The 26,489-nt window shown below is 47.0% G+C and overlaps 1 protein-coding gene across 3 annotated transcripts in view; it reads right to left on the bottom strand.

The window, feature by feature from the left end:
- LOC146839630 (uncharacterized) overlaps positions 1-26,489 on the bottom strand; it is an 812,224-nt gene that overhangs the window by 659,835 nt on the left and 125,900 nt on the right. The window lies entirely within an intron of this gene.

Raw genomic sequence — 26,489 nt, 5'->3', positions numbered from 1 at the left:
CGTTTTCTGACAAATAAGCAGGTGCACAAAAAACAAAAGGTATTATAAAGTTTTAACCACACATGTCTTATCTTCAATTGAATATAGTTCGTAAAGGCAGCTGTCAATGCGGAGTCTTCTCTCTTTTTACTGCAACTTTATTAGGACATCAATTGTATGCTATTAGTGGTATCAGTGGTACCTAAAATATTTACTTAATCCTTAATTCTAAGAAAGCCAGAGTCAGACCCTATTCGAGAGGCCACGTGGCACACAGGGACACAGGGACTACTGAGCCCCAACCATTGTGGTGATTTGCAAGCAGAGCTAAGCAACAGGAGGTAGTTTGAAGGGCAAAAATTCAAAACTCAGTAGTCAATGCATAGACACAATAACTCAACGTCCTGTCCAGTGCATGTCTTTTGAAAAAGAGAAATACTTTTAATCATAGTGATACTACATAGTCCAATGGGAGTATACAGGGAAATATCTCTCTTCAAGATCCCCCTGGGGGTAATATAACCCTTTTCTTCATGCTTTGCTCCACCTGGCTGGCCCTATCTAATACCCTCAGTAAATCATGGCAGGATCTTGACCCAGCACTTGGTTTCCCACATGTTCAAATGCACAACAAGTTGCTCCTTGATATTACACCCTGTGTTGGAGCAGGTTTGAAACCATCTTAAGTTTGGTCTTGACAGCAGACATGGCCTGTGGTCTTGGTGCGCTGGCTTGGCAGTGGTTGCAGAGGAGGCCAGGTACATCTCACTTCGGTGACATGCGCAATGACATGGACATCATTTAGAGTTCACCATGACTGGCAGCTTTCATCCCAGGCTTAGCCCTTGCTAAGGCACTGCCTTTGTGACCCCTTGCGTCAGAGATGACAAAAGCAGGACCAAGAACACAAAGGCAGCAGGCTCTTAGGGTGTTAGGGCTCTAATCCCCTTGTTTGCCTCACATGTGTATTACAATAACAGTAATTTTTATACTATTCTTCCCTGTTAGTGTATGAAAAATAGGAACACCAGGAGCTAAACTGGGACATTCACTAGCAAATTAATACAGCATAAATAAGAAATGATGTAAAATGTAAGTTGTGGGAATGCATGCAGCTAAAATTGTGCTGTGTGAGAAAGAGCATGTTTATATATGAGCATGTGAATGGGAAAAAATGAATGAGAGTGAGTACCAGCATGAGGGAACCAGAGTGAGTGCAAAGGAATGAATGACAGTGAGCAAGAGTGAGTGAGAATGAGAATAAGGTAGGGTAACTGAGATTGAGTGTGAGTGAGAATCAATGTGAGTGAGAATTAGTGAAATTGAGTGACAGTGAAAGAGTATGGGTACTGTGAGTGAGAATGAGTGTGTCAGAATGAGTGAGAAGGGGAGTAAGAGTGAGTGGAAGTACTTTTAAGTAAAACATGTGAGTAAAAGTGAAGGTTGAGTCAGAATAATTGAGGTTGTAAGAATGAGGGTGTCTGTATGAATGAGTGCATGTGAAAGTGCAAATAAGAAAATATGAGTCAGTCAGAGTAAGAGTGAGTGCCAGAGGGTAAGAAAAAATGAGTGCAAGAGAATGACTGGTAGTGAGAAGGAGTAAGAATGAATGCATATAAGTGTGCATGAAAATATGGAGTTATGATTGCAAATTTCCCATTGGCCCTGGCATACTGAAGGTAATTATTGTCTTAAAGAAGTGCCCATGGCAATTTTCTGGCTACTTCTTACCATGACAAGCACCTTTGACAAAATACTGAAACTGGCATACTAGAGGAGGGGACTTCGCCTTTCCATTATAATGGGAAGAAACTGCACTCTGTGAAAGATGACACAGGAGTAGCATTCTTTGAGCAGGCTCAGGGGAACTGCTGAAAGTATGCAGACGACAGAAGAATCAGAAAAATACAGGTAATACTTGTCATACTGGAGGGTATTCTATGCATAATAAAATACTACTGAGATTAAAATACAGAATACAGGACTGGCACTGACATACTAGAGAAGAATAGAGGAACACACCTATGACGCAATGCTGGTCATGGAATACTGATGGGAAATTCTTGTCATCTGAGGAATCGTGGACCAGTGCTGGCACATTGTGGTTCATTCTCGCCATAGGGGAGGACAACCACTGCATTATGTGTGGGCGGTCAGTAATGGCAGGATCCTTGGCCTGACAAACTGGAGGAAATATTTTACTAAATGCTCACTCATGGCATAAGGACGGCTTTGATAGCAACATTCTGGCAATTGATTACACATTTAAAGAGGTGGTTGGGGTGCACTCAAATATACGAATATCAACTCGATTCATGTAAAAAAATATTTGAACAATTTTAACAATCTTAGCGTGCTGTATGAGAGCGAATCCTGCGTAAACTTTTGTTAAAACTACTATGCAAGCTAGATGTTAGACTTGGGGGTCTCTAGTTGGCACAGGAATGCACTTGTGGCAAATAGAGACCCTCTCCTCTAGTCAGGGTAAGGGGGTACACTCCTAAAATAACCCCTGCTCACCCCCATGGTAGCTTGGCACGAGCAGACAGGCTTATCTCAGAGGCAGTGTGTAAAGCATTTGTGAACACATACAGTAACCAAGTGACAACACTACGGATGGACACCACACAGGTTTTATATAAAAAATAAGTATTCTTTATATAGATTTACCACGAGACCATTAAACGACAAAAACACACAATACTGTTACTTTAGATGGTAGGTTTTTGCTTAGTTCTCTTAAGTTCTTAAATGCAACACTTTAAGTCAATGTACCTTTTATATGTGACACGCAGGGCAACGAAAGTATTGCAACGATGTTGATGCGATTAAGTTTTTGGTGCAAAGAAATAAAGACGTGAAGATCTTCCAGATGCGGCACGCTTCTCCGATGTTGCGAGAAGACTTGACTCGATGCTTCAGCTGCAGCGGCGACACCCTTTACGCGATGCGACGACAGCGGCCTTGGCAGCGGCACTCTTCTCCGACGTTGCGAGACGCTTCCGCTCGACTCGATGCTGCAGCGGCAGCGGCGACACTCCTTTACGCGATGCCACAACAGCAGCTCCGACGGCGGCACGCTTCTCCGTGGATGCGAGGCGCTTTTCTTGATGCAGTGTAATGCGACAACGACGATGGCAGCGATGGCGACACGCTTCTTCCTCGATGCGAGACTCTTCTCTTGATGCGGTGCAATGCGTCAGCTATGATGGCTGCGATGGCGACACGCTTCTTCGGCGTTGCGAGACACTTTTTCGATGATGCGAGACGCTTCCGCTCGATGCGACAACTGCAGCGGCGACACCATTTACGCAATGCGACGACAACAGCTCCGACGACCGCACGTTTCTCCTACTTGAGTCGCGCTTCCAGCTCCTAGTGACATGCAGTCCCTCAGAAAGCCCAACAACACAAGCAGGCACTTCCAAAGAACTCTAGGGAGCTGGGGGGTGAAGTCTGTTGTTCCTGAGACTTCAGCAGGAGGCAAGCTCTTTTCCAAGCCCTTGGAGATCCTTGACAAGTTGAGCAAAAGTACACACTGTGTTCCTTTCTCCTCTCCTTGGCAGTAAGGCAACCACTGCAGGCCAATCCCCCAGGTTCAGGGATAGTTTCCTCCTCAGCTTCTTCTGGTTACTCCCTCAGCAGAGGTTCTTCTTGTTTTCCCAAAGTGACCAAAATTCTTGGGATCAGGGTCCCAATATTTATACCCAGAAATCCTTTGTCCTCTGAAGGCAGAGGGGCCTTTGCCCAGTCCAAACCAGTTCCTGAGCACTCTGTTTACCAGAATTCTCCTTTCCTTTCACAGTGCAGGGCAGGGCAGAAACATTAGACGCCGCACAGGAGGTGGAGCCAGCATTGTGGAAGGCAAGTACAGCCCTGGAGCACTTTGTTGACATGATTCCTTCTCTCCTTTCACAGTGCAGGGCAGAGACATCAGAGGCACCACAGGGGGTGGAGCCAGCACTGTGGGTGGCAGGCACTGTCCTATTCAGGTCCCAGGTGCAACTCCTCCCTCCCATCTAGATGCAGATCTCTCTATTCACCACTGGGCGGACTCACCCTGTCTCCTGGAATTCCCCAGCCCTGTCACTCAAACTCCAGACAGGGACTACACAGCCTAGCAGAGGCAGGTTTGAAAGGTTAGACAAGAAAATGCCTACTGGCATTTTCAAACACAGAATGTTAATACCAACTTCACTAAACAATGTATTTTATCATTCTCAGTTCAGGCATACTAAATTCGAATGTTCCCTGAGTCTGTTAGGATTATAAAATGTAATTACCAAAGTGCCCATTCTGGCCTATGGAGACCAGATAGCCTTGCAATAGTGAAAAACGAAAATAGCTGTAATTCACTATTAGAACATGCCACACACACCAGGGCATGTCCTACCTTACCCTTACAATTCACCCTGCCCTTGGGCCTACCATTGGGGTGTCTGATATGGAGAAAAGGGAAGGTTTAGGGACTGGCAAGTGGGTGCACTTACCCAGTCAGCATGGCAGTACCAGACTGCACGCAGGCTCTGCAATGGCAGACCTTAGACACACTTTTACAGGCTGCTTCTGTGGGTGGCACAAATAGTGCTGTAAGCACAACAGCAGCATTTGGATTACAAGCCCTGGGCACTCCTGGTGCACTGCACTAGGGTCTGACAGGTAAACCAAACCAACCAATCATTGAATCACTAATTCGTACAATAATTTACAATAGGGAGAGCATATGCACTTTAGCACTGGTCAGCAGTGGTAAAGTGCCCAGAGTCATAAAACAGCCAACAAAAGGTCAGAAAAAGGATAGGAGGAAGGAAAGAAGTTCAGGAATGACCCAGCAAAAAAGGCCAAGTCCAACACTAGAACTTTGAGATGTACTAGATCCGACACACACAGCTATTGAGCCCTAGGACTTCACAATAAACAATTGTATCAAAAAGATATGAATGATGTAGTATTAACATTAAACAATGATCAAACAATACTGCTATGCATGTCATTGGGACAATAGTGACAAATGTATCACACTTGAATACAATATAGAGCTAAGCAAAACCAAAGGAAATGATGGACAGAGTGTTGAACATTGCAAGCACTGACCCCCAGTCAACCGATCTGGGTTTAATCCACCACCGTTCTTTAGCCCACTCTGCCAACCCAGTTCAGACATGGCCATATGCAAATCAGTCTGACCCTGTGCCTCATGGGAACAGTCCAGCCCGAACTGCCAAGCCATGTCTTCCCTGGACCGGAGACAAGCTTCCTAGGACCGGTTTCTGGCATTTCAGCCGTCTTCAGCCAGGCTTGCTAGAATCCAGTGGCAAAGTGAGCAAGGGACTCACGTCTGACCATACCCTACCAACTTATGGCGAACAAATCAAAACCAAAGGAAAAGATGGACGGAGTGTTGAACATTGCAAGCACTCACCCCCAGTCAACTGATCTGGGTTTAATCCACCACCGTTCTTTAGCCAACTCTGCCACCCCAGTTCAGACATGGCCATATGCAAATCAGTCTGACCCTGTGCTTCATAGGAACAGTCCAGCCCGAACTGTCAAGCCATGTCTTCCCTGGACCGGAAACAAGCTTCCTAGGACCGGTTTCTGGCATTTCAGCCGTCTTCAGCCAGGCTTGCTTGAATCCAGTGGCAAAGTGAGCAAGAGACTCATGTCTGAGCATACCCTGCCAACTTATGGTGAACAAAGCAAAACCAAAGGAAATGATGGACGGAGTGTTGAACATTGCAAGCACTCACTCCCAGTCAACTGATCTGGGTTTAATCCACCACCGTTCTTTAGCCCACTCTGCCACCCCAGTTCAGACATGGCAAAATGCAAATCAGTCTGACCCTGTGCCTCATGGGAACAGTCCAGCCCGAACTGCCAAGCCATGTCTTCCCTGGACCCGAAACAAGCTTCCTAGGACCGGTTTCTGGCATTTCAGCCGTCTTTAGCCAGGCTTGCTTGAATCCAGTGGCAAAGTGAGCAAGGGACTCACGTCTGAGCATACCCTGCCAACTTATGACGAACAAAGCAAAACCAAAGGAAATGATTGACGGATTGTTGAACATTGCAAGCACTCACCCCCAGTCAACTGATCTGGGTTTAATCCACCACCGTTCTTTAGCCCACTCTGCCACCCCAGTTCGGACATGGCCATATGCAAATCAGTCTGACCCTGTGCCTCATGGAAACAGTCCAGCCCGAACTGCCAAGCCATGTCTTCCCTGGACCGGAAACAAGCTTCCTAGGACCGGTTTCTGGCATTTCAGCCGTCTTCATCCACGCTTGCTTGAATCCAGTGGCAAAGTGAGCAAGGGACTCACGTCTGAGCATACCCTGCCAACTTATGGCGAACAAAGCAAAACCAAAGGAAATGATGGACGGAGTGTTGAACATTGCAAGCACTCACCCCCAGTCAACTGATCTGGGTTTAATCTGCCACCCCAGTTCAGACATGGCCATATGCAAATCAGTCTGACCCTGTGCCTCATGGGAACAGTCCAGCCCGAACTGCCAAGCCATGTCTTCCCTGGACCGGAAACAAGCTTCCTAGGACCGGTTTCCGGCATTTCAGCCGTCTTCAGCCAGGCTTGCTTGAATCCAGTGGCAAAGTGAGCAAGGGACTCACGTCTGAGCATACCCTGCCAACTTATGGCGCACAAAGCAAAACCAAAGGAAATGATGGACGGAGTGTTGAACATTGCAAGCACTCACCCCCAGTCAACTGATCTGGGTTTAATCCACCACCGTTCTCTTTAGCCCACTCTGCCACCCCAGTTCAGACATGGCCATATGCAAATCAGTCTGACCCTGTGCCTCATGGGAACAGTCCAGCCCGAACTGCCAAGCCATGTCTTCCCTGGACTGGAAACAAGCTTCCTAGGACCGGTTTCTGGCATTTCAGCCGTCTTTAGCCAGGCTTGCTTGAATCCCGTGGCAAAATGAGCAAGGGACTCACGTCTGAGCATACCCTGCCAACTTATGGCGAACAAAGCAAAACCAAAGGAAATGATTGACGGAGTGTTGAACATTGCAAGCACTCACCCCCAGTCAACTGATCTAGGTTTAATCCACGACCGTTCTTTAGCCCACTCTGCCACCCCAGTTCAGAAATGGCCATATGTAAATCAGTCTGACCCTGTGCTTCATGGGAACAGTCCAACCCAAACTGCCAAGCCATGTCTTCCCTGGACCGGAAACAAGCTTCCTAGGACCGGTTTCTGGCATTTCAGCCGTCTTCAGCCAGGCTTGTTTGAATCCAGTGGCAAAGTGAGCAAGGGACTCACGTCTGAGCATACACTGCCAACTTATGGCTAACAAAGCAAAACCAAAGGAAATGATGGACGGAGTGTTGAACATTGCAAGCACTCACCCCCAGTCAACTGATCTGGGTTTAATCCACCACCGTTCTTTAGCCCACTCTGCCACCCCAGTTCAGACATGGCCATATTCAAATCAGTCTGATCCTGTGCCTCATGGGAACAGTCCAGCCCGAACTGCCAAGCCATGTCTTCCCTGGACCGGAAACAAGCTTCCTAAGACCGGTTTCTGGCATTTCAGCCGTCTTCAGCCAGGCTTGCTTGAATCCAGTGGCAAAGTGAGCAAGGGTCTCACGTCTGAGCATACCCTGCCAACTTATGGCAAACAAAGCAAAACCAAAGGAAATGATGGTCGGAGTGTTGAACATTGCAAGCACTCACCCCCAGTCAACTGATCTGGGTTTAATCCACCACCGTTCTTTAGCCCACTCTGCCACCCCAGTTCAGACATGGCCATATGCAAATCAGTCTGACCCTGTGCCTCATTGGAACAGTCCAGTCCGAACTGCCAAGCCATGTCTTCCCTGGACCAGAAACAAGCTTCCTACGGCCGGTTTCTGGCACTTCAGCCGTCTTCAACCAGGCTTGCTTGAATCCAGTGGCAAAGTGAGCAAGGGACTCACGTCAGAGCATACCCTGCCAACTTATGGCGAACAAAGCAAAACCAAAGGAAATAATGGACGAAGTGTTGAACATTGCAAGCACTCACCCCCAGTCAACTGATCTGGGTTTAATGCACCACCGTTCTTTAGCCCACTCTGCCACCCCAGTTCAGACATGGCCATATGCAAATCAGTCTGACCCTGTGCCTCATGGGAACAGTCCAGCCCGAACTGCCAAGCCATGTCTTCCCTGGACCGGAAACAAGCTTCCTAGGACCGGTTTCTGGCCTTTCAGCCGTCTTCAGCCAGGCTTGCTTGAATCCAGTGGCAAAGTGAGCAAGGGACTCACGTCTGAGCATACCCTGCCAACTTATGGCGAACAAAGCAAAACCAAAGGAAATGATGGACGGAGTGTTGAAAATTGCAAGCACTCACCCCCAGTCAACTGATCTGGGTTTAATCCACCACTGTTCTTTAGCCCACTCTGCCACCCCAGTTCAGACATGGCCATATGCAAATCAGTCTGACCCTGTGCCTCATGGGAACAGTCCAGCCCGAACTGCCAAGCCATGTCTTTCCTGGACCGGAAACAAGCTTCCTAGGACCAGTTTCTGGCATTTCATCCGTCTTCAGCCAGGCCTGCTTGAATTCAGTGGCAAAGTGAGCAAGGGGCTCACGTCTGAGCATACCCTGCCAAGTTATGGCGAACAAAGCAAAACCAAAGGAAATGATGAACGGAGTGTTTAACATTGCAAGTACTCACCCCCAGTCAACTGATCTGGGTTTAATCCACTACCGTTCTTTAGCCCACTCTGCCACCCCAGTTCAGACATGGCCATATGTAAATCAGTCTGACCCTGTGCCTCATGGGAACAGTCCAGCCCGAACTGCCAAGCCATGTCTTCCCTAGACTGGAAACAAGCTTCCTAGGACAGGTTTCTAGCATTTCAGCCGTCTTCAGCTAGGCTTGCTTGAATCCAGTGGCAAAGTGAGCTAGGGACTCACGTCTGTGCATACCCTGCCAACTTATGGCGAACAAAGCAAAACCAAAGGAAATGATGGACGGAGTGTTGAACATTGCAAGCACTCACCCCCAGTCAACTGATCTGGGTTTAATCCACCACCGTTCTTTAGCCCACTCTGACACCCCAGTTCAGACATGGCCATATGCAAATCAGTCTGACCCTGTGCCTCATGGGAACAGTCCAGCCCGAACTGCCAAGACATGTCTTCCCTGGACCGGAACAAGCTTCCTAGGACCGGTTTCTGGCATTTCAGCCGTCTTCAGCCAGGCTTGCTTGAATCCCCGAAACCGGTCCTAGGATGCTTGCTTCCAGTCCAGGGAGGACCTGGCTTGGCAGTTTGGGCTGGACTGTTCCCACGAGGCACAGGTTCTGATTTGCATATGGCTGGGTTCAAACTGGAACGGCATGGTGAGCAAAAAAACGATTGATTTAGGCCCAGATCTCTGTACTGGGGTGAATGTATGACATTGTTCTGCATTCTGTCCATCAACTATTGTTTTTGCATTTGTCACCCCGAGTGGGAAGGGTATGCCCAGACGTGGGTCCCGTGCTCTCCATGCCACTGGAATCCAGCTATCCTGGCTGAAGAGGGGTGAAACCCCGAAACTGGTCCTAGGATGCTTGCTTCCAGTCCAGGGAGGACCTGGCTTGGCAGTTCGGGCTGGACTGCTCCCATGAGGCACAGGGTCAAGACTGATTTGCATATGGCTGGGTTCAAACTGGAACGGCATGGTGAGTAAAAAAACGATCGATTTAGGCCCAAATCTCTGTAATGGGGTGAATGTATGACATTGTTCTGCATTCTGTCCATCAACTGTTGTTTTTGCATTTGTCACCCCGAGTGGGAAGGGTATGCCCAGACGTGGGTCCCGTGCTCTCCATGCCACTGGAATCCAGCTATCCTGGCTGAAGAGGGGTGAAACCCCGAAACTGGTCCTAGGATGCTTGCTTCCAGTCCAGGGAGGACCTGGCTTGGCAGTTCGGGCTGGACTGCTCCCATGAGGCACAGGGTCAAGACTGATTTGCATATGGCTGGGTTCAAACTGGAACGGCATGGTGAGTAAAAAAACGATCGATTTAGGCCCAAATCTCTGTAATGGGGTGAATGTATGACATTGTTCTGCATTCTGTCCATCAACTGTTGTTTTTGCATTTGTCACCCCGAGTGGGAAGGGTATGCCCAGACGTGGGTCCCGTGCTCTCCATGCCACTGTAATCCAGCTATCCTGGCTGAAGAGGGGTGAAACCCCGAAACTGGTCCTAGGGTGCTTGCTTCCAGTCCAGGGAGGACCTGGCTTGGCAGTTTGGGCTGGACTGTTCCCATGAGGCACAGGGTCAAGATTGATTTGCATATGGCTGGGTTCAAACTGGAACGGCATGGTGAGCAAAAAAACGATGGATTTAGGCCCAGATCTCTGTACTGGGGTGAATGTATGACATTGTTCTGCATTCTGTCCATCAACTATTGTTTTTGCATTTGTCACCCCGAGAGGGAAGGGTATGCCCAGACGTGGGTCCCGTGCTCTCCATGCCACTGGAATCCAGCTATCCTGGCTGAAGAGGGGTGAAACCCCGAAACCGGTCCTAGGATGCTTGCTTCCAGTCCAGGGAGGACCTGGCTTGGCAGTTCGGGCTGGACTGTTCCCATGAGGCACAGGGTCAAGACTGATTTGCATATGGCTGGGTTCAAACTGGAACGGCATGGTGAGCAAAAAAACTATGGATTTAGGCCCAGATCTCTGTACTTGGGTGAATGTATGACATTGTTCTGCATTCTGTCCATCAACTATTGTTTTTACAATATAGAGCTGGCAAGTTCAAGCTTGGAAGATACTTGTTGATGAACACATGGCTCAGTGCATTTTGGTTGTGAGCACCCTTCATCAGGGGTAACATCAATAGTATCTGATCATTAAAAGTATCTGAAACTGAGCCATTATCAGGTCTTAGTTGTTGTGAGATTGACCCTGACGATGTGCCATATGTTCTAACCTTTTCTATAAGTGAATAAATGTTGTATACTTCTTCAGAAGTATACACCTTCATATCTGCTATGTTTTTATCAAGTACAGCCCAACCGGGTAAGCAGGACAATTGATTACAAATTTTAAAAAATGGTAAACTAGTGTTTCAATTAAAGGTATAGCAGTCTAGTTTGATCCTTGTTTAATGCTAATACAATATTAATATGGAAAAAGCCGATGTTAATATGAAGAACGATACACTCATTTTTAGGTCTCGCTGAGTCAGCGCGCATGCGCTGCTCGGAGAGACATTTTCTAGGTGAGATTTCAAAGTGCTGCTGGCTGACCTAGCGCTTGCGTTCACGCGATCGTGAATGTGCGCGTCGGCCAGCTTTCAGCCCCGCACCGCATTGCACTCCACTCACCAGCCTACTCTTGCCATCGCGTGCGCGCGCACTACTCGCGCAGCGCCCGCGCTTGTTAACCCAGCCTACTCGTCGCCCGCATGCTTGTTTTCTTTCGCATTCATTCTGCATTTCCTTCCTTCCTCACTATTTCTGATGCCCGCTTCTTTATTTAATTTAGCAGCGTGGTCCGCTTTATCTTTATCCACCGCCGCTCTACGAACCCTTAGTATAAAAAAAAATTAGTGAGCGCACGATAGGGTGCTTTCACTTTAATGGTAGCCACACTCTTTTATTTAGACGCTGCTCGCCGTATTTAGCTTACAGCGAGCCCCGTCTAAAGAAAGGGGCGCGGTCCCCATTAAAGTGTAAGCTCCGCAGGAGGGATTTCACAATCACAATTTCTTTTTGGTAAAAACTCCCCACTATCACTTTAAGAAAACCGCGCCCAATTGTGGTTAAAATAGCGAACTCTATAGAAACTGCATTGCCCCGGAACTGTTTACCTGCGACTCAGCAGGGACAAGTTATTCAGCAGTACACATCACCAGTTGCTTTCAAAAGCAGAGATGGCAGATTACTTCCAGGTTTTGCAGCGGGCCTGGGGTCATATCAGCAGGCACGGTGGAATCCATGGTGCCATCTGACTGCTCCTCAGGTAAAGACAAGCATCTGTGTATCATGCCTTTTATATGCCCTTTGATGAATTCACGCTTTCGAATGTACCACTTTCCCATGTCGCTTGTGTCACCTTGCATGGTACAAACTAATGGCCAGAAAAAAGGGACTATATTAGTAATATGACAATGTTTTTGGAATCGCCAGAGTTTTAATATTCACTAGCCGGAGCTAGTTAGCAAAGTAATATTTCAAAGCTTTATTTTTCATTCATGAGAGGAATTCAGGTTAGATTGAGATTGCCAACTCCGAATTATTTTGGAAAGCTTACCATCTATTAGTGTTTTTGTATGTATTAGAATGCTAATTTGTTGAGTACAGTATAGGAATGTTTTGGAATTGTTCGTAATTTTGACGTCTTTTCCATACACAAATGGAGAGAATTGCCCAGAATCACAGGATGTTGAGCGTCGTTGCCGAGACTCGAACCAGGTCCGAGGTCGACTGCTCTCGCCGCAAGTCTATCCTCTCCACTGAGTGGCTTAACACCTTTGACCACAGTGAAATACTTCGCAAAGGAACGAAGCGCTCTCGGCCCCCCTCTCAGACTTAGCTCTTTATGTTACAGCTTTCAAGGAGTGCTTGGACAGTTCAGCATGATTGCAGACAGACATGTTCCGACACTGAGTTTGATATTCAGTCATTGTAGAAATACTCCAAACTAAAGCGCATCTTTACATCTTTCTACTATGCTCCTGTGTCTAGTATCAGTTTGATTTAAGATGTGATAAGTGTATTCATTGAACTTCACACACTAACACTAATTGTATAACTGAGCGCAAAGCACTGACCTTTGGTGTAAAACAGGAGAGATGGTTTGTAACCCTGCTGTTTCAGCGCTGCACCATATGCAAAGCTGGACTCCTGGCTCCCTACCTCACCTGCCCGCATTGTTTGCCTTGTGTATTGGAAATTGCCCCAACTGATACAAGTTAATCGAGGAAAGGGCCAACATTAGAGCATTTAATAACGGGAACAAGGTGGCAGATTAGAATAACAGCCATCAAGGGATTCCTACGATTTAGAACAGTCAATTTTACGATATAGGAACCATGTTAAGGGCCGCATTACCCTGATTTGAAATGGGGAGTTAATGCACAATTGTTCCTCACGCCAGTCGGGTGGAGGGAAGATCTGTTTGGGTAAATCAACGGAGAAAGATAACAGGGTAATTATTACTCAGTGGACATCATACTAGCTTTGAGATTGTTGTAATTAGCAACCATATGTGCTATTCGGATTAATAATTATATCCATTTGCTTTTAGGAATAATACTAATTATGGTGGGAGACAGAATTATGTGGTCTTGATAAAGATGGCATTATCAGTTTAAAGCCATCGAAACGCGTCAACGCTGTGGATAAGCACAATCAAAGGACCAATACAGACAAACCAAATACTGATTTATCAATGTATAAGAAGCTGTGATTCTGAGTCTAATGTGATGTGCATTTGTAAAGAAGAGTAATTGGATCTTACATTCGTGTCTGTCTCCATATTATGCTGGTCATAATTGTGTTATGTTGTTCAACGATAATTAGATTGGGTGTATATGTACTGTAGGATGTTTTTTAATAATTTTATTTGAAGTATGATGAAATGTTTTGTGATTTTATTTGTTTTAACAATGAGAAATATATCTTTCTAAATAAAATAATTCTTACATAGACTTTTCTGACATAGTACTTTATGCTCTACAAATTGTAGAATCAAGGGAATTTTCTCTTTCTTCTCTAAGTTAACAACCAACAAAGTTTTTTTCAAACTAGGTAACAGCTGTGTACCAAGGCAACTTTCATCAACCTTAATTAAACAAGAAACAGAGGAAAAAGAAAATTCCTGAAGTCACACCAATGGAAGGAAGAGTAAACCACCAACTGCTCAAAATCCGGGTGGGTGCCCCATTCCTTTGTGTAACCAAGATCTTCCATGGCAAGGACTTATGAACTAATTTTCGATGAAGCAAACTGAACACAGCCGCTCGAGGGCCCCAGATCACTCACAGGAAATCCAAGCCAAGATCTACAATGTCCACAACAACGTCATGTAGTCTTGCATTGTTGTGTATGATCGCAATGCTATGTGCACTCTGTCTACATATTCTGCTGAGGAACTGTCTAGTTAAATGGAGTCCAGCCAAAGGTCACCACAGCGCTTGCATAAGGACCTCTCAAACATCACATACAATTACACTGGTCAGAACACCAGCCTACCATACACACCATACAATGACCTTCTGCATAAAACCTGGTATCTGCACAAGACTGTAGTCGGCTCCCAAACATCAGCCAAGTCATGTTACATCTATTAGTTCATCCCACATGCAGTAGGCACAGACTTTACTTATCTCAGGAGGTAGCCCTCAAGAAAGCAAAATGCCTCATCCACTTCTATTTATGTAGAATAAGACCCAATATCCAACCCACATAGCAGTAAACCTAACCCGATACAAAAACAATCCAATCGTTTTATACATTCCGACTGAACACACTGTATACAAACCAAGCTGGATAGAATGCGTAGGAAGGGCCAAATAGGAAAGGATACCACATGGACCCAAGAGTTCCTGGAAAAAATGTTACTGGAGGTATCAAATTCCTGTGCAGTGCACAAATACATCAGCTACAGTTTATGTCTGTGGACTGAGCTAAACAACAAGCAGTCTCACAATATGGAATTCCAATGTAGGGCCATCTGACGCAAGATTTTACACATTCCGGATATGCAATGGGGCACCTACAAACTGATGGATTCCTACCGGCAATGCGGCTAGTTTGCCTACACTCAGCCCGCCCCCGGATGGCACGGACCTTGTACCCTGGTCACCATATACACGTGACCCTTGTCATGGAGTAGAAGTGCCGGACTTGTAGCAGCACCCATTAAACAGAAGACAACCTTGTTGCACCAGGCTTGTGAGAAAAGAACTGTAGACTATTTTTGGCTGGGTTCAGTACAAAGGCATTCCAGAACAATTCAGACTGTTTACTGATTAACAACTGTCGTCAGGATGGTTGAGATCCTTCTTTGCCTTACAGATAAAAAACAATGCCCGCTGGTTGCAAATAACCAGGTGGGAAATGCTCAAGATGATGAACATCACTGAGCTCGGTCTCAGTATGATCAAGGAAGAACTGCTTGCAACCCGCCTCATAGTGATACAGCATAGATACGTGTGGGACTCAATCCTTTCTTTGCTGAGGCCACAACAGTTACGTCCTTGGCTGTCGCGCTGGTGTGCCGAGGACATAACCGTTACGTCCTCTGCACACCATCCAGAAATCCCTCTGCTGTAAACAGCTGAGGGATTTCCATTTTAGTTGTTTAGCCTCGGGAGCTGGGGAAGAGCTTCTCCAACATCCCGAGGCATTCTTTTTCAATGTAAAGATGATCGCATGCATGGCGCGCTGAAGTTATTACATTGAAACTAAAACTGAAATGAGCCCGACCGGCTAATTTCAGTTTCACTGTTTCAGTGCCCTTGGGCTATCTTAGCCCCCGAGCACTGAAACCACATGGGAGAGGTATTTGTTGGAAAGGAAAGGGGAGAATCTCCCCTTTCCAATGGTACCCTTCCCTAGCAGATCACTGCTTGGGGATTGCCGCAGGAGGGCGCTCCCAAGCGGGGATCCATCACTAGACACCAGGGAGGAGGGAGCAGCCCTGTGGGCAAGGGTCTTTGTTCCTCCCATCTTTTTATTGACCTAATCATTCTTTCTGCCCCTCCAGGAGGCAGATGGGGCAATACCCCCTGTCTGCCCCTCCCGGGGGGATTAAGAGCCAACTAGGTACCGGAGATTTTTTTTATGAACATTTAGGGGTGGGGGTTTCCTGAATAGGCACTGTAATTCCCTCACCCCACCCACAAATAGGCACAGTCTAGCTTCTAATCTGCCCCCGGGGGGGACAGAAAGCCCACTAGGAACTAGTGATTACATTTCTACATACATTTCTGGGGTGGGAACTCCCCAGAATGGGCATGCCTTACCCCCACCCCCCACAAAAATAGCCACAGTCTTTCTGGCCCCGGGAGGCATATAGGGGCAACAGCCCCTGACCTGCTCCCCCGTAGGAAGCAGAAAATCCACTAAGCACCAGGGAGTATTTTCTTTAGCCAGAGTAGGGTTGTGGGCTGCCCAGAATGGGCATACCAATGCTCCCTCCCCACTCAAAAACAAATGAAAAAATTTTCTGCCCACCTGGGGCATATGGGGGCAATAGCCCCCAAACTGCCCCCCCCCCCCCCGGGAAGCCAAGAACTAATACTTTTAGTAGTTAAAGGGTGAGGGCTGCCCAGAATGGGGATGCCAATTTTCCCATTCCCACAACAAACAGCCACAGTTTTCTGCCCCCTCTGGGGGAAAGATGTGGCAATAGCCCCCAATCTGTCCCCCGGAGGGGGGGCAGACAGTCCACTAGGCACCAGAGATGTGCTTATGGGCAAGTCAGAGAGAGGCACCTTAGGCAAGGGTCATTCCCCTTTTTTGTACACACATTTTGGCCATTTATGGGAGCAGATCAGCTATAATTGTAGGCTCATTTGCCCCCAAGGGGGGGGTCAGAAAACCACTAGACTCTAGCGAAAGTTTCTGTTTGTGTGTGTACTGGAGTGCGGCTGACAGCCTTTATGTACTGGCTGGCTGTTTGCGAACCTGCATTTTGCTGGTGGTGTGTGTGGACTTGTGCTTAGCTGGCAGTGTGTGTCGACTAGCCCTTGGCTGGCTTGGCTAGGGGTCTGCTCGGACTGTAGCTTGGCTGTTGATGTCCTTCGATGGAGTGTGGCTGGTGGAGTGCGTGGATCGGGCTTGGATGGTGGTGTGTATGGATTGCAGTTGGCTTGCGGTGTGGCTTGATGGATCCTCCAGTGTTTTATTACCCAGAATCCTCCACTTGTGTAGGTAGGCCTAGTGCCTGCAGAAGGAAATGGCCCAAAACTTATTGTGGAGTCATAAAAATGATCTATCACAAAATGACCTGGTTTTCTAAGGGAGTCACCTGCGTTTTGGTGTAGGGAAACCTACCAAACCAGACATTTCCAGAAACTAGACATCTGGGGGTGTCGCGGGAGGTGTGGCTTGCATGGATACTCCAACTCTTTTTTCCCCTGAAAACATCACATTTGCTAAAAAGTCAAATTTTTCTCACATTTCTGTTTGGGAAGGTTGTGGGATCACAGGGCTGGCACAAATTTCCTACTCCCCAGAGTTCCCCCAGGTCTGCCAATAAAAATGGTACCTCACTTGTGTGGGTGGGCCAAGTGTCTGCGACGAGGAAGGGCCCAAAACTTATTGTAGAGACATCGGAATGATCTCAACAAATGACCTGGTTTTGCAACGGGGGCACCTACGTTTTTGATCCAAGAGTCGGGCCATCTTGGGAAACCTACTACACCCAGACATTTCTGAAAATTAGACACCTGAGGAAGTCCAGGGAAGTGTGGCTTGCATGGATCGCCCAATGTTTTCTTACCCAGAATCCCCTGAAATCTTAGAATTTGCCTCACATTTCTGTCTTGGATCACCACGCCAGCAACATTTCCTACCAGCAAGCATTCCCCTCAGCCTCCAAAGTAAAATGATACCTCACTTGTGTGGGTGGGCCAAGGGCCTGCAACTGGAAAGGGCCAAAAACATAGATATTGAGGGGATACCACAGTGAGCTCTCAGGGCTATATTTTTTTATATATAAGTTTTTAGGCTGACTCTTCGTTGGACACCCACACAAGTGAGGTACAATTTTTATCAGGAGACCAAGAAGAACACTGTGTGGTAGAAAATTTGTGCCAGAGCGGTGATCCCAGACAGAAATTGGGGTATGCATTGGATTCTGGGAAGGAAGATGTTGGGGGATCCACACAAGCCACACCTCCCTGGACCCCCTTGTGTCTGGTTTTAAGAAATGTCTGGGTTTAGTAGGTTTCGTGAGATGGCCGCCTAGCCCATGACCAAAAACGCAGGCGCCTTTCTTGCAAAACCAGGTTGTTTTGTGATAGATAGTTTTGATATCTCCACAATACATTTTGGGCCCCTCCCTGTTGTGGGTACTTGCCATCAGAAGATGTGGGGGAATGCTGGGTGGTAGGAAATTTGTCAGCCCGTGATCCCACAACTTTCCGACACAGAAATGGGAGGAAAATACAATTTTTTTAGCTAAATTTGTGATTTGCAGGGAATCTCTGTAAGAAACAATTGAGGGATCCATGCAAGCCACACCTCCTTGGACTCCCCCGGGTGTCTAGTTTTCAGAAATGTCTGGGTTTGGTAGGGTTCCCTAGACCAGAATGCAGGATGTTTTGTGATAGATAATTTTCATATGGCCACAATATGTTTGGGCCATTTCATGCTGCAGGCACTCAGCCTATCCACACAGGTGAGGTTCCATTTTTATTGGGAGACTTAGTGGAATGCTGGGTGGGTGGAAGTTTGTGGCTTCCCGCAGATTCCAGAACTTACCATCACAGAAATGTGAGGAAAATGTGGGTTTGGTGACAGCCACAGAAGCCACCCCATCCTGGATTCCTTAGGGTGTTTAGTTTTTAAACATGTACAGGTTTACTAAGTTTCTTTAGGTGCCGGCTAAGCTAGGCCCCAAAATCCACAGCTATTCACATTGCAAAAAAGGGTCAGTATTCACTGGAAAAATCTGAGTTTCCATGTTGTGTTTCGCAACATTTCCGGTCACAGGCACCAGGTCTTCCCACACAAGTGAGGTACCATTTTTATCAGGAGACTTGAGGAAATGCTGGGTGGAGGGAAGTTTGTGGCTTACCCCAGATTCCAGAACTTTACATCAAAGGAATGTGAGGAAATGTGTTTTTTTAGACAAGTTTTGCCAGGGATTCTGGTTAACAGAACCTGGTGGGAACGACACAAGTCACCCCATCCTGGATTTCCTTGGGTGTCCAGTGCAAAAAAAAAGATACAGGTTTGCTAGGTTTCCCTAGGTGCCGTCTGAGCTAGTGCCCAAAATCTAAAGCTAGGCACATTGCACAAAAGGGTCCGTTTTCAGTTGGGCCATTTCCTATAGCGGGCACTAGGCCAACCCACACAAATGAGATACCATTTTTATTGGGAGACTTAGAGGAGTACAGACCAGTAGAACAAGCATTATCACCATTTGTCTTTCTATGCATTTCTCCCTTCCAAATGTAAGACAGTGTGAAAAATAGAAGTATTTTTGACAAATACCCTTTAATTCACATGCTAATATGGGTACCCACAAATTGTGAGATGCACAAATAACCACTGCCTATAAACTCCATATCTTGCTCCCATTTCAGATATACATAGGTTTCCTTGATACCTATTTTTCACTCTTTATATTTTACCGAATGAATTACTGTATACCCGGTACAAATGAAAAACCCATTGCAAGGTGCAACCCAGTTATTGGGTCTGGGTACTTTGTGTTTTTGGTAAATCTACAAGCCTTATATATTCCCACAATCAGAAGCGTTCTGCCGACATAACAATATATTGCTTCAAACATCTACTATAGTTAGAAGAGTTACAGGTAAAAATGTAGGCACAAATGGCTATTTTTTCAACTCAATTTCAATGTTTTTTTATTGTAACTGTTACTTTCTATAGGGAACCCTTGAAGGATCTACACAAATGACCCCTTGCTTCATTTAGAATTTTGTCTACTTTTCAGAAATGTATAGCTTTCTGGGATCCATTATTGGTTTTATACCCATTTCTACTACTAACTAAAAGGAGGGTGAGAATGCAAAAAAATAGGAAAAATGCCATAAAATGCCAAAAACTGCATTGAAAATGTTGGCTTTCTGACAAAAGTCTGTCTGTTACTGAAAGCTGGGAAGATGGTGATTTTAGCACCACAGACCCTCGTTGATAGGATTTGCAGTGTAAAAACCAGGTGCTTTTTTCTGCAGCACATATTTCCCATTTTCCCCCCAAAACCCAAAATGTAGCTGCATTTTGGCTAATTTCTCAATCCCAAAAGTGAGACTAAAAATCATAAGTCCCCCCCAAAAAATGATGTTCCCAATGAAAGAGGTAGGTGGGGCGGTAGAAGGTTCAACTAGAGGAGGAAATGTTAATATGGAAAAAGCAGATGTTAATATGAAGAACGATTCACTAATTTTGAGAACCAAATCACGTCTATAATAAAAGAGTCACCTGAGTTGAACTCAACTTCATTCCAGCTTGCAAATATGTTGTTAGACAGGCCCTGAGACTGAGGCCTGGGATTCCAGATTGATAGGTCACAGGTAGGAGTGTGCATCGCTGGCAGGCATACACATGGGCAAGAAGCACTCAATTGACCCCCAGATGGTTGCAGCGACATTACAATGGGACAACCTTTATGAGCTGTCAAAAAGTGTATTTAAGAAGGATGCCAACCGAATGTAAATTGAGAGAGCCCTCGGACCCTGTGTGCTGTAACTGTTCTCCCGGCCACTCTGTTTAACTAAACAAACTGTTTTTGTTTTGCCAAATGCCTCTTGAATTTGCTGTTTTTTAAGGTATATCATGTTCAACCAAAACTGCATCATTCTTATCACTTTTACAAAATTGTTTACTTTGAAGCCCTAGGCCACAATACCTATGTGTGTCGGGTCTAGTACATCTCAGTATTCTAGCTTACAAAGTAACATTCTGGCAATGGCATATTGCATGTAATTATTGGCATATGAGGGCGCCTATTGCGTATGGTGGGGCATCCTTGACAAAGTACTGGCCTTAGCATATTAGATACAATTTCTGGATATATGGCGACACGGATAGCACATTTTGAAACAAATGTAGTCTACTCCAGGGAGGTGTCACGTTTCCTTGACTTGGTATGAGAACATGAGAACTTGTATAATGAGTGGCCTCTAAGCACTTTTGGATTTTTCGCAAGGTTATTTGAAAGCTGCATTGACGGTGCAGTAGTTGCAGCCCAACACAGACTGGGGCATGGTTCTCGCAGCACTGTACTTGTAGCCCAACATGGGGCAGTGCAGGATTCACACAGCACAGCAATTGTAGACGATCAAGGGTGGTAAAGAAATCACCCTTCACAGTAGTTGCAGAAATCACACAGCATAGCAATTGCAGCCTGACACGGGCTGGTGCAGTTCACAATGGGAACCTCCGAGAGAGGGTGGAAGAGTCACTACGGTACGGGTCATTCCTGGCTTCCCTTTCTGAGGAAGCCAGCTTTCTCCCATTGTCTCTTATAAAGAAATGCCTTTTTTTAATGACAACCTCCTGCCCCTCCCCCCATACACATACTTTTTTGCTGGATTTTATTGCTGGTATAAGGATTCTATAAGGATTCTACACACTGGGGGACTGAAGTCCACCATCCAGTGTATGTGCTCTGAGTCCTAAAATCAAGTAAATATGCTTATCTCTGATTGCATATTTATCCTCCCTAGAAGTCCCAAGTATATAGTCCTTTCTGTATCCAGGGCCTGTAAGTTAAATGTCACTATAGAACAATTATTTTGCACCACTAAAGTGAAAACAAGAGTTTAGGCCTGCCACGGCAGTCTGGCTGAACAGGTGCAACATTGCCATTTAGACCCTTTAAAATCAAACTTTTAACAGGCCTACGACTTCCTTTTAATTAGTAGTAAGTCACCCCTATATTAATCCTAAACAGCCCTAAAGTAGGATGTGTGCTATTTAAAAGTAGGGCATATGTGTCAATGTTTTACATTTCTTTACTGTGAAAAAGACCACCAACCCTTTTTCACTGTAGCATGGCTAACTGCAGCATTGAAAAAAGTGGCTTACTATATTTCACTTCATACTAAAGTCGAATTTGGCCTCTCTATCTTCAAACATAGTGATTTTAGAAAGTGACTATGTAACTGAGTAAGTATCTGGTAGCCTTTTTCAGAGTTATTCTGTAACTATTTCTTTGTCAGAAATTGCTTCCCTCACCGCACAGCTCTGCCTGGTAGCTGACATCCCCTGACACCTCCAGGTCCAAGTTCAAGGCCCTCCTTCACTCGCAGGCACCCGCCTGCACCTCATCCCTGGTGGTTCAATGGGGAGCATCTCTGCTCTGCTGCTACTCTCTGCCTTTTGTTTTTCATCTTTCTGCATTTTTGTCCTCTGCTTTATTTCCCTTTCCACACCCTTGCTGTTGCTGGTCCCTCATGGCCTGCCCCCCTACAGCACTGTTTTCCCACTTACTGCCTCCCAGCTGTCCAGCCCTCCCCAACATTACTTTATGGCGGGCCTGCACAGTTTAGGAGTGAACTTACTTTCTTGTAAGTTCAGTAAATTGGTTCCTTCACCACATAGCTTCGCCTTGTAGCTGTTGCCCTCTGATTCCTCAATTCCTAGTTCGAGGCCCTCCTCCACCAACAGACACCCGCCTGTGCCTCATCCCTGGTGGTTCAGTGGGGGGATCTCTGCTCTGCTGCTGCTCTGTGCCCTGTTTTTCACCTTTCTGCCTTTTTGCTCCTCTGCTCTTTTTTCACCTTTCTTTTATCTATTACTTTTTACTTTTGACTTTATCTTATTTCTCCTATTTTTTGCACCGTTTTTCCCTTTCTGTGCCCTTGCAGCTGCTCGTCCCTCGCTGACCGGCCAGCCTACAGTGCCGTTTTTCTGCTTCCCACCTCCCAGCTGTCCAACCCTCCCCAACACTACTTAATGGTGGCTGCTGTGCAGCTGTGCCACTGGTGCACCGAAGGCACCCCAAAGGCAAGCCCATCTGCTCCAGTCCGTGCCTGCACTGTGCCCAGCACCAGGGACCCTGGTCCTATGGGCCATCTACCGTTACAACTCTAGCACCTTCCATGCACTCGACCGTGTGTGGTCCACCACCTGCCACCTCACATCACCGAAGAACACCCAATGCCCATTCACCTTCCGCAACTGCAACTTCTCCTCCCTCCGCACACAAGACCCATCTGCTGCATGACCCTCAAGAATGGGAACCGACCACCTCAGATGCATCCTACTCAACACCAGCTCCCTCAGTGGAGATCTGGGACCTGCTCGACTCCATCTCCCCCGACATTGCCTTCTTTATGGAACCCTGTATGAACCCCACCTCAGCCCCAGACAACGCAACCACCATCACTGACGGCTACAAAATCATCCAAAAGCATCGCATCAACTGACTGGGAGGAGGCATTGCCATCTTACACAAAAACACCCTTCGCCTCACAACATGGAGCACCTCCACTTCCAGATCCAGACCAACCCGAACGCAAACCTCCACGGCACATTCTCCTACAGACCTCCTGGAACCCATCCCCTCTTCAGCGATGCCACAACTTACTTCATGTCACCACACTCTCGCCTCAATGGACTACATCCTCCTCGGCGACCTCAATTTTGACCTAGACATCCTCGACGACTGTAACACCTCTTCCCTAAAGGAGAACCTCTCCACCGCTGGACACAAACAACAAGTCACATTTCCAACCCACTCAGCAAGACACACGCTCGACCCTATTGTGTCTGCAAGCAAAAACTTCTCCGTCAGCAACACCTCTATGCTATACTGGACCGACCACTCCTGCCTCCACTTTTCCTTCACCAGACCCATCGTACGCCAACAAGATCCACACAGAAACTGGAACAAGGTCACCGAAGTCCAGCTCACCACCTCCCTCAGCAAAACCCCACCACTGACATGTACGGGCACCAACACTTCAGCACGATACATCCACCATTGGATCTTAGACTGCACCAACACACTGGCTCACCTCAGACAAGCAGCCCTCCAAGAAAGCCAGCTAGTTCTCCCTGACCCTCCAAGAGTCCAGGCACACCTGAAGGTGGCTCAAGAATAGATGGAGGAGCAGCAAGATCATGGCAGACCACGCAGCCTTCAAAACCACCATCACCGCACACCACCACCTCATCAGAACAACAATGAAAGCAGCCATACAGGAATGCGTCAATGCACACAATAGTAAAGAACTCTTCACCATGGTCAAAGAATTCACCAAACCCAGCACAAAGACAGCAGACACTCCCCCCTCTCAAGACCTCTGCCACAACCTCTCCACCTTCTTCTACCGCGAGAAGAAGGCGATCTATGACAGCTCTGCAACCCAAGACCCACCCGAAACCACTGCACCCAATGGGTCCAGACCCCAGCAGATCATGAAGAGCATCCATTCAGGAGCCCCCTTAGATCCCTTCCCTCACCACTTCTTCACCGGAGCCGGCACCTCAATTACACCTGAACTCTGCCGCACCATCAACTGCTCCAAAAAGTCTGGCGCCTTTCCCGAAGTCTGGATGCATGCACAGATCAACCCCCTGCTGAAGAAACCCTCAGCCGACCAGGTGGACCTCAAGAACTACAGATCCATCTCTCTGCCCCGATTCCCAGTCAAAATCATCACAAAAGCCATCAATACCCAACTTTATAAGTTCATCAAAATGAACCACATCCTAGACCTCTCCCATTTGGGCCTCAGACACAACCACAGCACTGAGACCGCTCTCCTCGCTGCTACAAACGACATCCGTATTCTCCAAAACTGCTGCCCTTATCCTCTTGGACCTCTCAGCCGCATTCAACACTGTCTCCACCACACCCTCTTCACAATCCTCCACAATACCAGCATCCGTGACAAAGCTCTAGAATGGATCTTCCTTCCTCACCATCCGAACACAAAGATCAGACTTCTACCGCTCAACTCAGAACCCACAGAGATCAGCTGCGGAGTGCCTCATAGATACTGCCTGAACCCCACTCTCTTCAACTTCTACATGGCCCTGCTTGCAGCCATTCTTAGATGCCACATACTCAACCTTGTCTCTTACGCCAATGACACCTAGCTGATTCTCTCCCTTACAGACAAACCCACAGCCACCAAGAGCAACTTCCACAACTGGATGAAGGGATGAAGGACAGCTGCCTCAAGCTTAACTCAGACAAGAATGAGGTCCTCATCCTGGGCTTCACCCCTCTGCCTGGCACAACTACTGGTATCCCGCAGCACTCAGAACCCCCCCCAGCACCCACAAACCACACAACAAACCTCTGCATCATCCTGGATTCCTCGCTCTCAATGAACAACCAAATCAACACTGTTTCATCCTCCTAATTCTATACGCTCTGCCTGCTTTGTAAGATCTTCAAGTGGATCCCCACCACGTCTAGAAATATGGTCACCCATGTACTCGTCAGCAGCAGACTCAACTACGGCAACACATTCTACGCCGGCAACAACCAGAAACTACTAAAGAAACTGAGGAACATCCAGTACACCTCCGCCAGACTCGTCATGAACATCCCATGCCACAGCCACATCACTGATCACTAGAGAGGCCATCACTGCCTACCAACAAAAGAAGTACCTTCAAGCTCCTCATGCACGCCTTCAAAGCCCTCCACAATGTCGGACCTGCATACCTCAACCACTGCCTCTCCTTCTACACTCCCACCAGACATCTCCGCTCCACCCAACTTTCCCTAGCCACAATCGCATGGATCCACAAGACCACAGCTGGAGGAAGAACCTTCTGCTACCTCTCTGCGAAGACCTGGATCTCCTTGTCTTTGCCCCTCTGGCAATCACCATCGCTGCTGCAATTCAGGAAGGACCTCAAGTCGTGGCTCTTCGAGTGAACCGCAGATCCACCCCCTGCCCCCCAACTCCCCACTCAACACCTTGAGACCCTTATGGGTGAGTAGTTGTGCTTTATAAGAATCCTGATTGATTGATTTTGATTGTATCACTTGGCAGCATGATGGCCTCCCAGTGAGATGTGTGATTGGCTTTCAAGAATCAGACCAAAAGGGCCTTGCTGGGAGGAGGTGTCTCCCAAAATGATGGCCTGGGGGGGTTTGTCCACCAACTTCACAAGCTTCAAAGGGGCATCCCCTGTCACAGGCAGATTGACCTCACAACTAGGCCTGCCTCTTCCTTTGTCCAAGTAGTCAAGCTGGCACTAATTCCAGTAAGGAAAACCTGTCCCAGATTTGGCTTTGGACACAGATTTGGGGGCTGCCCAAATCTCTGTCATTACGAAGAAAGCTTCTGCATGTTGGATGCATAACAGTGTACTGTGGTATTGTTTAGAGCCAAACCTCTGGGAAAGGATGTCAATGTTGGTAGAGTTACCCCTTAGAACTATGCTCCTATTAATCAGAGAGCCTCCTCCATCCACAACCTAGTGCCAGGCATAAAAGTGGCACTCCAGATACCTTCTTCAGAACATAGCTGGAAGACAACAAAAGGACTGCACCTGCTGATATTCCTTGGACTTCAGAAAGACACCTGCACCTACTATATCCTGTGGTGAGCCCCCATGATCTGTACATATTGCCACTTGAACCTTGAACAAAAGAGTGAATTCCAAGGGCTAATTGGCTAGCCTCCTGTTAAGCTTTAGGAACACAAAAAGTTGCAAGAAGCCTAAGATTCTGCTGAGCCCAGCTGATCAATTCCAACTGGATTTGCCCTGGAGCCTGATGATGGCTTCTGGGAGAATGGGTACTAACCCACAAGTAGTGCCCAAAAGGTCCTCGCCCATCGGCTGGTGTTAGAGTGTACTTTATTTCCCTCCCTGATTACAAGACACT

Source organism: Triturus cristatus, chromosome 4_1, assembly GCF_964204655.1.
Source record: "Triturus cristatus chromosome 4_1, aTriCri1.1, whole genome shotgun sequence".
NCBI lineage: Eukaryota > Metazoa > Chordata > Amphibia > Caudata > Salamandridae > Triturus > Triturus cristatus.
Note: the sequence above shows the minus strand (reverse complement) of the source record. Positions and strands in the feature narration are given on the sequence as shown.